The following is a 12,714-nucleotide window of genomic DNA, read 5'->3' on the forward strand; positions in this document are numbered from 1 at the left end:
CGAAAACTTAATGCAGCAAGTTACAAACACCGTCGTTTGTTATTACTCTTTAAAAAAGTCGTTGTTACTTGTTAGATGTAATCTGTTCCTTCTGTTTTCATTATGGGACGAGAAGAAGCCAGTAACGCTGTATGAGTCCTGCTGGTTGCCACTTTGGAGATTATCGCTGCAGCTGCTTTACGCACGCTGGCTGCACCGCGCACGTCGGCAGTAACCGAAGAAGCAGCGCGCCAGGAGAAAAGGAAAGAAAGCGTCTCTTTTATCTAATCTTTTATTTAATTACTGCTTCCTAGCAGCCACGCAGGATACAATACGGAGACATGAAATTAATTCGCGTTTGTCATTTGAAGTTTGAAGCCTTACCTTGAGTTGTCGCGGCTCGGAAGAAGTGCGGGTGCGCGTGTTTGAAGCCCCCTGTCCAAAATGGAAAGTATCGTCCTACTTGTTACTTGGGAATAAATTAATGGTTGAATAACACTTAAAATGGCTTTTAAACCGACAGAGTCAGCGAGGTGAACTGCAGCTCCTGCTCTGGCACGACTGTCTGAGAATTAGTTTGCTTGCTTCTGACTGCCGCCCTCCCTCCCACTCGCTCGCTCGCTCACTCACTGTCTCCCACCCATGAGAAATAAATAATCTTTCATCTCTCTCTTTCTCTCTCCCTCTCTCTATGAGCACAGCAGGTGGGCATCTTTGAATAATGTGAGATCATTTTTAAAGGCTGCTCGAGGCCCAACTGTGTGTCCCGCACTCCTCTCCAAACACTGCGTGCTTTCACGGTTAAACAAAACTGTGCTGATCATAAGATTTTTCTCCGGCTGTCCGGTGTGTGCAGGCAGCGGATTGGGAGTGGCCGGGATTAAAACCGTGGGATTATATCTAACATTCATTTCATCTCACGCACTGGAAGTACGCTGGTGGACAATGACATCAGCCTTTGGCAGACTCAAACAAACAGACAGATTCACGTGGGTAGGGATGGAGAGAAAGACAAGGGAAAGGAGAAAAACAGAACAATGGATGAGAAAACTAGGGAAAGAAAGCCTTTCACCTCTCAGATTGAGCCAAGAATATGAATCTTTATAGAAAATCAATCAAAGCAACGGGGCGTGCGGGGCACAGAGGGTCACCAGGGTGAGATATTCCTGGGGTGAGTGTATTCCTCTGGCTAGTGTGCATGTGTGTGTGAGTGAGTAGTGGATGCATACACAGAGCCAAGTCCGTGTATGTGTGCCTGCATACTGACAGATGGCTACTGTAATGACGCAGGAACTAAATACTGGGTTTCTATGCGTCTGTGAGGTCGCCTGCCTGCTCGTATATGTGTGTTTGTGCATGTGTGTGTTTGAGGGGGAAAAAGAAAAAAAAGAACTGCATGTGTGTGTCTGTGTGTGTGTGTGCCTGTGTGTGTGTGTGTGTGTGCATGTGTGTGTGTGTGCCTGTGTGTGTGTGTGCCTGTGTGTGTGTGTGCATGTGTGTGTGTGTGTGCATGTGTGTGAAGGAGAAAGAGTTAGCAAGTTGAGCTTGATGCAGAGGCAACAGATATCTCCTTTTTTGTTCCTGCAGCCTTCACACACACACACACACACACACACACACACACACACACACACACACACACACACACACACACACACACACACACACACACCTATGCAGTGTGTGGCATTATGCTTTTGGTTTTTTTGTCCAGGTGTTTGCAGTCTTTTCTTTCACAAGAGACCTTGAGTCTACTGCCGCTTCCATTTGCTGTGGATACAGACATACAAAGGAGTGTATAGGTGTGTTTGTGTAACACACACGTACACACAGAGAGATACAGTCAAATCTCAAGGAACAGGAGAAATGTAAGCATACAGTCACATCAGTGAGGATCATGCCAAGAGCTGCACAAACTGCAAAACAGTGGTGGGAATTTTGTGATTCTCGGTTTCTTCACTGCCTCAGGGGCAGCTTGCAGTCATTGACTCAACTATGAGTTCTACATCAAATCAAACAGTGCTTGAAGACAATGTGAGGACAACTGGCTTAAAATTGAAGTTGAATTGGACCTTACAAAAAGAAAAATGGTGGGAGTAATAGAATGACCGTAGTCATGATAGTGATGCAGTGAAGGAATTTAAAGCAGGAGGTAGAAGCTACTTTCAGCCGCTCTCTTATGCACAAGGGGTGGCTACAGGAAGCCAGCCAGGTGATGTCAACGACTGATTATTATTTCCTCAAAATACAGAGCTGTGCAACATATTTGAGCCACCTCTCGTTTCTTTACAGTTTGCTTTGTGTATTTTTTAAAGTGGCCTTGAGCAACAGTTCTCCTGGTTTTCTGTAGCTGGATCTTCAGTTCAGAATCAGAATCAGAATCAGAAACTTTATTGTCATTGTCATGAGAACAACGAAATGAAGAATGGTCCCCGATCATTGCATCATCCCTAGCAATATCAAAATAAAAATAAAACAATAAAATTCAATAAATAAAATAGATAGAATACTTAAAATACTAATAAGATGTAACAGTAAAACATTCACATACATTCCCACACACATGCTTCAGACCGTGCATAGATTAACACAAGAGTGGCGTGATGGACATTTTTTTGTAGTATTCAGATGTGTTATTGCAGTTGGATAACAGCTGTGTTTGAGTCTATTAGTCCTTGCTCTGATTGCCCTGTACCGTCTGCCTGAGGGCAACAGTTCGAACAGGGAGTGGCCAGGATGTGAGGTGTCTTTTATGATGTTTTGGGCCTTTTTAAAACAGTGGGCGTTGTGTAGAACTTCCAGTGTGGGGAGAGGGCAGCCAGTGATCTTTTGGGCGGTGTTAATGATCCCTTGGAGTGCTTTCCTCTGAGCCCCTGTGCAGCTAGTGTACCAGATGCATATGCAGTAAGTTAGAACACTCTCAATGGTGGCTCTGTAGAAGGACACCAGCAGTCTCTGTGTGATGTTATTCCTCCTGAGAATTCTCAGGAAGTACAGTCTCTGTTGGGCCTTTTTCAGCAGCTCGGAGGTGTTCACACTCCAGGAAAGGTTCTCCTCTATATTGACTCCCAGGAAGCGGAAGCTTGCCACCCTTTCTACACAGTCCCCATTTATGAATAGTGGTTGGATCTCTGCCTTTTTCCTTCTGAAGTCTATTATGAGTTCTTTGGTTTTTGAAGTGTTGAGGAGGAGGTTATTGGCCTTACACCATGACGTCAGCTGCTCCACCTCGTCTCTGTACGTAGACTCGTCTCCCTTGGTAATGAGCCCCACCACTGTGGTGTCATCTGCAAATTTCACAAAGATGTTGCTGTGGTGGCGAGGAGTGCAGTCGTGTGTGTAGAGAGAGTAGAGCAGTGGACTGAGCACACAGCCCTGGGGTGAGCCAGTGCTGAGACTCAGGGCTGAGGATGTGTGATGGCCAACTCTGACTCTCTGTCTACGGCCCGAGAGGAAGCTATTGATCCACATGCAGGTGCTGTATGGAAGCCCCAGGTCTTGTAGCTTGGCCACCAGTTTGTGTGGAAGGATGGTGTTAAAAGCTGAGCAGTAATCCACGAAGAGCATCCGCACATAGCTACCATGCTCTTCCAGGTGAGTTAATGCAGCATGGAGTGCTGTGGCTACAGCGTCTTCCGTGGACCGGTTTGCTCTGTAGGCAAACTGGTGTGGATCCAGGCTGCGGGGCAGGGCTGCTGTGATGTGTCTGCGGACCAGCTTCTCAAAGCATTTCATTACCACTGGGGTGAGTGCCACCGGTCTGTAGTCATTCAGGCCGGTGATGTGGGGCTTCTTAGGCAAGGGGACTATGGTGGAGGACTTCAGGCAGAGTGGGACAGTCGCCTGTGCGAGGGATTTGTTGAAAATCCTGGTGAAGATCCCAGCCAGCTGTCCTGCACAATCCCTCAATATTCGACCTGGCACACCATCAGGACCCGCCGCCTTCCTCGGGTTAACAGCCTGCAGCATGCGCCTCACCTCGTGCTCTTCCAGGGTGAGGGTGGTGCTGCTATGGGTGGCGTGTTGCTGCTGTGGCTCCAATACCTCCGGTACCCTGGTCTCAAAGCGGGCAAAGAAGATATTCAGCTCCTCTGCCAGCTCCAGGTCACCGTCCGCAGCTCCGAGATTGATCTTATAGTTGGTTAGGTGCTGGATGCCTTGCCACACCTGCCGGCTGGTATTACTCTTCAAATGGTCCTCGATCCTCCTCCTATAGTCCCCCTTTGCCTCTCTGATGCCTCTCTTCAGGTTGGATCGGGCTGTGGTGTAGTAATCCCTGTTGCCAGACCTGAACGCAATGTTCCTCTCCTTCAGCAGCTGCCTGACCTCCCGGGTCATCCAGGGCTTTTGGTTGGGATAAGCCCGGATCTGTTTGACTGCTGTAACAGTGTCTATGCAGTGTTTTATATAGCAGAGGACACCGTCTGTGAACATTTCCAAGTCCTGATGTTCAAAGATATCCCAGTTAGTCCTGTCAAAACAGTCCTGCAGCTGCTGAGAGGCACCCTCTGGCCATATGGTAATATTCTTTGTGATGGTAAGAGCAGTTTTCTTGAGGGGGGCATTGATCCATGCACTGTTACTGAAGCCTCATCAAATGGTGAAAGGGTCGCTTTTGAACCATTCTTAAGGAAGGAAAACAGGCAGAAAAGGTTGGGGTTATGCCAAATTACACAAGAACTGGGCTGAAACAGAGGGGCGATATCTCTTATGGAGTGATGAATCCATCCATCCAAATGTCTAATTTCTGGTTCAAATCACCGAGGTCAGGAGAGCTACAACAGTGAGTGTCTACAGCCGTCAGTAAAAGATGATGGAGGCTCTGTGATGGGCCATGCATTTCTGTTGGTTTTGGTTTAAGGAAAAGTACTGTCACATTTTGACCTATTGGAAAGCACCTGAGTGCCAAATGCTTCATTTGTCAGCACGGCATCCTCAAACACACTGCCACTGCAGGGAAATCCTCCCTGGATAGAAAAACACAGAAGACTTATCAGTCACCATCACAGGTACGAGCTCTGGGGACTGGCCTCCTCAGAGCCATGACCTCAACATCACTGGAGCAGTGTGGGATCATCTTGACAGACAACAGAACAAAAGGCAGCCAACATCCAAAGAAGAGCTTTGAATATCCTTCAAGAAGCCTGGAGAACGTTTTCTGAAGACTACTTCAAGAAATTACAAGAAAGTTTGTCTAAGAGAATTCAGTCTGTGTTTAAGAATAAAGGAGGTCATGTCAGATATTGCCTTTCAAATTTCAAATATCTTTTTTTGCTCTTTATACTGGATTTCCATGTATGTTTGCACATGTTTCAATAAAGTTATTGTTGCTAAAGGGGACACTGTAGCCTATGATGCCAACTTTCATATTATGTTTGCTCAATAGAATAAAATTACAGCTTGATATTTTGTTGAATAAATGAGTGACCTTGTGGTTTTTTTCAAGTATACCATCTATTAAGTAGGCTTCTTGCTGAGATATATGAATAAGTGAACATTTTCCACAAGTTCAAATAATATATACGATCAGAAAATAAGCAGGTCTGCTCAAAAAGATGCTGTTCAATGATACTGCTGTGCATTCTAATAAATATAGTATGGTTAAGAGGGCACAGGAGTAGGGTTTGTACTTGTTGGTACAGATGTGTGATGTGACCACTATGCTTTATTGCGAACCATCATTTTGAGTCATAGGATTTGTAATAATAAGCACTGACCTTCACCTCGATAAGTGCATCAACACTGAGCCAAACCCCCACTTTAAAGATCTGCCACTTTTGGACAAAAACATGTTTGAAAAGGGAGCTGAGCCAAATTGTGCAATCAAAGCAAACAATAAAACATACTTCCTTATATTTAGATTAAAATGCATCATAGCTCTGAGGACTCACAGTAAACACTCCTTTGCCAAACGTGCCATTCGGAGTCAGCAGGCTTCAAGGCCAGCAGCCATGGAGAAGGAGAGTCAGTGCTCTGGCCTTCCTTCACTCACTCTGTCACATTCTGCTTCCCCTTTGTTCCTCCACTCCTCACGCTTTAGCTGCACTCCAATCGTTTTTCAATGTGAATCTTTGCATGTGTGTGAGTTTGGAGGCTTAACAGCTGATATAAACGTCACAGGCTTGAATGAAAGGTTGAAAAATGTGCATTTAGCATCTTAGTAATTATTAGCCTTACCTGAGCACACATCCATATGTGTGCGCACATCTGACAGCTTTATGAGCCAAGCTCGGCATTCTCTTAGTTGTCTCAGTACTATAATTTCATGTTTCTAGCTGTTGTGTTCACACACAGAGTAATGGTTTGGTACATGGATTTACATGCAAACATTCTCCTTACAGGCTTAATTTAGAATTAAATCCCTAACAGCCTGCAATCTAGCCTTTCAGATTTGGCACCAAGTAATATAATGCTATTAGGGGCTGTGACCAGCTACTGCTTGCACTCCTTTACCATGTTGGTGCTCAAACATGTGTGAGAAACAAACAAACCAACGCACACACACACACACACACACACACACACACACACACACACACACACACACACACACACACACACACACACACACACCATGTGCCTTACTGGATTGTCTCCCACTTCCTTTTGTCGGAAGCTTACCCTCCCCTTCTCCCTCTGCCATTCTGCTCACCCTCCATCCTTTCATCTCGCCGGCCCTCTCTCCGCTCGTTCTCATCTTCATCAGCATTGTTCACTTGGTCACTCTCCTTTATATTTTCCATTTCTCGCTGTTATAGATTCTACATTGTCTACTCACCCCACCCTCCCCCTTCAGTTTATTTGTTAACGCATCTTTTTTTCCCACTTCTTTTCTTTTTGTGGCCCTCCTCTGGCTCTCTATGTTGGGCTGATGGCCAGTGTAGACCAGAGACAGGTTGCAATTACTTTACTCCTACTCTGACAGCTGTAGTGAAGCAAGGAAGGGAGATAAAGGGACTAAACAAAAAGATAAACAGAATAATTAGGGCTAAACTTAACACCCTGATCCATTTATTTTGCCCACTAATGAACGATTCTGAATCAGGAGCATTTCTGTCATCTCTACAGTCCTGTTCACAATAATGCAGAATCCAATTAAGCGTGCTGCTCCTCCCCAAAGTTATCCGTCTTTTTCATCCACTGACTTGCTGCACAATCAGACATCAAGAGAATTATAATACAGTAATGGAGAATGATTTCTTCCACATGCCCAGTGTAGCATACAAGAACTGGCCTTAATTGGTGTAGCTATATTTGAGTTGTGATGTAGGGCGGGCATTGCCTCCTTGACTTGAGCACTGTGTTGGGACAAATTTGCATATCTTTAAAAATCAATAATATGAGACAAGAAAAGAAAAAGGAAAACAAAGCATGATTTTTTCACTGAACGTGTCTCTGGGATCTGACCTGGGCCATGCTGCAGTTTTCAAATGTTTTCCTCAAAGTAGCAGCTCAAACAGAAGGAGAGCTCATTAGTTAAAGGTTGTAACAGGTATGAATGGGTATTGTTTGAAGATCGTCAGCTAGATTCATCTGTGTGAATGATTTTGTTAATTACCAGAACGAGTGAGGAGGAGAAAGTTTCATTGTTGGCTGGAAGCTGGGCTCCAGATGCTATTTTTGTCCCGGGTGATCGATGATATTTCTCTGGGGGTCAAAACTTACTGTGACAGGTGCCACCAATTAGGTGGAGCCGGCAACCTTTATCGCCCTTCTTTTTTCAGTAAATAGGCAGGTTTTCACACACGTGTACAGTAAGTGAGTCATCTTGCACCCACACATTTATGGTGTGAATTACTTAAATTCATACATGCGCGTACAGTTGTGGTCAGACGTTTACACCCACTCATCATGAGCATGAATGTCTTGGTCATTTGGGGCCGTTAGTTTCTTTAATCTGTTCTTTTTTGACTGTACAGCATTTATCTTTAATTACTTTCAAAAAGAACACTTGGGTGCACAATCTTGAATTCATTTAGGATTTCTAATCCACAGAGGCTATAATAACATATATACATACGGGCTCAAATACATACATGCAGTCACGTAATTATTTTAGTGGTGGTGCTGAAGGATTTACAGTGCCTTTGAACTTGAAAATAATTAAAGCCTATTTAATTATCATTAGTGATACTGAGTGATGCAAATTGCGAGTTTCTCTTTGCAGCATAAAAAGGATTTGCATGACAGCACTCGTTGGACTGACCAAACAATCGTATATTAAGTATAAGTTTTTTTTTAGATGCATCTCTACTTTGACAAGATCTGAAAGATGAGCGGTTGGTTAGGATGTTCAGTAACACCTCAGTGTTTGCCATGATATGGAAATTGCTGGAACACCAGTGTCAATGTCCACAGTGAGGTGAGTTTTACATTGTCACAGATTGAGACGGTGTTGACCAAGAAAGAAGCTTCAGCTCAACTCAAACTCAACTGAAATTTTGAGCTGCCCACGTGGACGAGACAAATGCCTCTGGAGATGGTTTTATGGTCAAATGGGCCAAAGAAAGCCCACAGCTGGATGGTTTGACATGATTGGGAGTCCCAACAGGAAATTTATGTCAAACATACATCAAAACTGCTTTTGCAACGGATAAAGCAGGGTAACATTAGGCTTTTCCCCAAAAATATCAGACAGACTATGACAGAAGCTTGTTGATGGTTACCAAAAATATTAGTGGGATGCATAAACTCAATATACTGTTTTAAGGTTGTGTATATCCTTTTGACCTCGTGTGGAAGAGAGAAAATCCAAACTAAATTCAAACTTGAGCACACAAGTAATATTCTTTTAGTCATTAAAGATGTATTGTGTACAGTCATTCCAGAAAAATCAATCATTAAAAGCCCCAAATTACCACGACTTTCATGCCCATGATGAGTGCATGCAAACTGTTGACCGCAACTGTACATAGAGTAGATTTGCACGTTTTTACGAAAATATTTATTTAGATTATGATGAAAATTACAGCAGTGACATTACAAGATTAAAAAAAAAGAAAAAGAAAATAATTGGTACTCATGTGGAATCAGATCTAAATATAAGAATCCCTGCCCATACATGACTTCACCCATCCAGCCACCTATCTATCCATCCAGTCATCAGACCAGTGCTAATCCAGTTCTCGATGGTAAGGAGCAAGAGCCTTCCCCAGCTGTCACTCGACAAGAGATGTAGTACAGCTTACAATACAATCATTTATATGAACTATATGACAAAAAAATTGAACTCCAAATGAAATGATGGCAGCCTGGGTAAATATTAAAATGAAAAGAAAGCAAAATAAATCCTGAGATGGCTGCCAGTCACTCACAATCAGGGAGGTGGGGTGGAGGTAAAAATAAGGAGTGAGGACGTGAGCTACTGTACATGTTACTGGTAAGCCCTCTGCCTCAACTAGGTTGATTATTTTAAGCACCGTGAGATTGATTTTGAGCCCCTGTGGGAGCCTTGTGGGTCTGTGTGAGTGAAAGTGAAGGTGCACACAGACAAAAAGAATCAGAATCAGAATCAGAATACTTTATTGATCCCTGGGGGAAATTATTTTTTGTTACAGTGCTCCATTTTAAACCAACATTAAGACAAGACAGACAATACGCTAACTAAGAATAGTACAATATATACATATATATATACATACATACATAAGTCACTTATAAATAAATATTTGGAAAAGAAACATGTGTAGCTGTAGCAGCAAACAGTGTGTTAAGTGGATGCGTTGTACAGGGAGATGGCCACAGGCAGGAATGATTTCCTGTGTCGTTCAGTGGTGCTTTTCGGTAATCTCAGTCTCTCACTGAACGAGCTCCTGTGACTGACCAACATGTCATGGAGTGGGTGGGAGGTGTTATCCAACATTGTCTTTAAAAAGGGAAAAAGGGAAGGTGGAATAAAAGTTAGGACAGGGAAGATCACAAAGGAGAGTAGAGGAGAAGTGGAGAAGAGCTGTCTAGAGGTGTTCTCCAGATTCCCGAGGTTCTTAATAAGTGTCTTCAAGGACACCAGAGATGATTTGGGTCAAAGTAGTTTCTCTTCTTCCTTCCAAAAATGGCCCTAGTACTAAAAATCTCTCTGTTACCCAACTTAAAATAGGCTGATTGTAGGGAGCAAAAGCCTCAGATGACAGAACATATTGAGCTGTTCGATATTCTCAGAAAACACAAATCGTTCTAAAATCAGCGTTATGGCACCTTTCTATGGCCCCAGAAAACAGATTATTACATGTTGTCCTTGGTGATGCTGTATTTTCTGATTTCATTCATTGGAAATCTGGACTGTCCCCCCCCATCAAGATGTACATCCACTCTTTATTTGTGGCTGTCTCGCTGTGTGAAGAGGACCTTGCCTTGACCATTTATTATATGACTGAGGAAGCAGGATGTTCACTGCCGCCTACGGAGCTTTCTCTGTGCACGTGTTTAGGAAAGCTATGCCGTTTAACAGCGACTCAGCCTCATTTCCTTCGTACGAAAACACAATAAATACCTTTTCTGTGGGCTCAGAACCAAATTTCCCTGCATGCCATCTGTGATCTGGCCATATTCATTTTACACCTGTTCCTCTGAGCATTGAGTTAATTATATCTCCTTGGGGTCTGGGAGCTTCATAAAACATTTCTGCTTGTGTGAATTATACTCTTCACCTTACAGCTGCCTGTGGGCGAGAGTTAAACAAGCTGATAAAATCACAAGATGCAGGAACACACGAGTTCCTCACAGCTGAGAAGACAAGTCTGATACTGTGCTTGCCTGCCATCTAGTGTTTGGATACAAGCACAGCTTTATATACACGTCTGGGTTTGGCTGCTCGTCTTCTATTGTAGCCGATTTCAGCGATGTAGTCGTAATGGAGCAAACATCAGTCTTTGATGTAGATCTTCTGAAAGCATGGGCTGAAATGTTATTTGTTAAATTCCTTATCTTGACAAAGGTTTCCTATAAAGTCACTAACAACACGAAAAGCAACCAACAGGTTGTACTCACACATTAGCTGAAGTTTTCCTGCTTATATTTTTTTTCCTCTGCGCTATAAAATACATTTTAAAAAGTCTTCTTGATCGAAATAACAATAATCGCAGTGAACGGCGTGTACTGAACGGCCCAGAATGCAACGGGGCGTTCAGTTCCTTCTTTTATTTAAATTAATTAAAATAAAATTAAAAACAATCTAAACACATTTGTGAATTATGTTTCCCTCTGGGATAGCTCAAATTCTAACCCTCCCAAAATACTCGTTAAAGCAACAAACCGTGATAAGGATTCCACGCGTCTTTTTGACCCTAGTTATACCTGGTGTGCAGCGCGTGCTAATCCGTGGGAGGAAGCTCATTGAAGAGGTCACGTGCCGAGTGCTTGTCACTCCACCAATCACCTTGGGGAAGGTCTGAGAGAAGAGCCAATCGTTGCCCTTGCAGGGCATCACCTGAATCCGGGTGAGCGAGTGAACAGAAAGCATGGGTCAATGAGAGCAGGTGTAGCAGGAGAAGCCGGTTGGCAGGTGGATGCATCTCTCTGATGACTTGGAAGCGCTCGCGGCTGGCGATTGAGTTCGATGAATGAGTTGGGGCAGATCTCCACAACCCAATTCAGACTACTCTCCCCCCACGTTTTGCACAAATATTAAACCATCAAGGATCATGTGACTGGAGGGTCATTTATGTCCTCTTGATGACAGTAGACTTTTCTGGACTGTGGCACACGCATAAGACAACATTGTGAATGCAAATCATAAATCTGCATCTCACATGAAATGCTTGTAGGAAATATTCATATTCAAAATATTCACATCTCTCTGTGAGAGAGGGCAATGTAAACACAAGGTTAAAAGGAAATGCTTCTGGATTTAGACACTGAAAGCATCTGTTTCCTCATGTATGTTAATGATGAATGTTAATGTTTCTTAATACGCTTGTTTGGTCTTGCATTGGCCTATATTCACATGCAGTTTGTGCATATGACATTGGTGAGACACAAGAAGTGCCAAGAACCTGTTTTTTTATGACATACTGCTTTACATGTGCAAGTTATCATACAAAAATAATGCCTTTTCAGTGGAACACTTGAGGTGCACAGTGCACAACGCTGAAAAATACTGGCATTGTAATTTAGGTGTCTTTACGGATGATGCACCTGTATGTAAAGTGTTTACTGTGGATCTTTATTTAATACTGCTTTTTTGTTTAACATGTAACCACTTAACTAAACTTTCAGAAAACAACTCCGTGATCATATTGTGTCCTACTGTCCTTGGTGCACAGCTTCAGTTTGGCCCCCAAACAAAACCAGTTCATGTTTCTGCCCCACTTTTTAGCCTTATTGGAACACGAAGTGTTGCCCGCACGATCTTGAAACACAGAGCCACAGAGTTTAACCTCGAACATCATCTGATGATGCCACAGTGATAACACATTCACAGAGTGGGTTGAACAGGAGGCAAATGAAATGATGTCTATTGAGTTGGCCTACTCCAAGATGAGTTCTGGATCCTTCTATCTGTGTGACTGACTACAGCAGTTAAGCACAGAACAGCAAACCAGCCCAGCAGCATCTGCTAAATCTCAAAACATCTTTAAGATTCCCATTGTAACCTACAGGTTAACCTGTAAGTATCAAATATTTTAAATTGTTTAACATGCATACTTTCTGATTTTTCTGTGTGCTACTTGAAAGTGTGCAAACCTGTTTTGTTTCTAAATGAAATAGTAGCTTTGTGTGCCAGTTCCATATACTATG

The 12,714-nt window shown here is 43.2% G+C and overlaps 1 protein-coding gene and 1 non-coding gene across 2 annotated transcripts in view; one reads left to right on the forward strand and one right to left on the reverse strand.

The window, feature by feature from the left end:
• The window catches only part of camkvl (CaM kinase-like vesicle-associated, like), a 45,449-nt gene extending 44,851 nt beyond the window's left edge, over positions 1-598 (reverse strand). Inside the window, exon 1 of the mRNA XM_085443591.1 lies at positions 364-598. The gene's annotated coding sequence lies outside the window, so the exon portion shown is untranslated. The remainder of the gene's footprint in view (positions 1-363) is intronic.
• A 10,697-nt stretch (positions 599-11,295) lies between these two features.
• LOC146683899 (Nuclear RNase P) lies at positions 11,296-11,587 on the forward strand. The gene has a single exon (XR_014917352.1).
• The last annotated feature ends 1,127 nt before the right edge of the window (positions 11,588-12,714 follow it).

This window comes from Copadichromis virginalis, linkage group LG20 (genome assembly GCF_057382275.1).
Source record: "Copadichromis virginalis isolate Kocher_CV1m ecotype Utaka linkage group LG20, C_Virginalis_male_GT1.1, whole genome shotgun sequence".
In the NCBI taxonomy this organism is placed as follows: domain Eukaryota; kingdom Metazoa; phylum Chordata; class Actinopteri; order Cichliformes; family Cichlidae; genus Copadichromis; species Copadichromis virginalis.